We start from the raw sequence: 411 nt of genomic DNA on the forward strand, positions 1-411 counted from the left end.
ATTATTTCTAAATAAAGAGTTTTTAAAAAAATAAGATAGCTCAATAGGTGGATGGATAGATTATGTGATAAATAAATGTATTAAAATGCTAATTGTAGAATTTACAGGGTGAGCACGTGGGTGTTCACTGTACAGTTCTTTCCACTTTTCTGTACACCTGAAATTTTTAAAAATAAAATGTCGAAAACATCCAGTCAATAAAGTAAATTTAATGCCGATGCTGGCGGTAACTTATTTATTCCTAGTTGAACTTAAAGAGCTAGTGTAATCAGCACTTGGCACGAGTAAAGAGGAACAAATTGACTTTTGCTGGTCGCCTGACACAGGGAAGGACAATGACATTCTGGAGTTAGGAATCAAAACAGTCAAATCCAAACAACAAAGGATCCAGGAAACAATAGCAAGAGACTA

Source organism: Propithecus coquereli, unplaced genomic scaffold (assembly GCF_000956105.1).
Source record: "Propithecus coquereli isolate 6110/MARCELLA unplaced genomic scaffold, Pcoq_1.0 Scaffold459, whole genome shotgun sequence".
NCBI lineage: Eukaryota > Metazoa > Chordata > Mammalia > Primates > Indriidae > Propithecus > Propithecus coquereli.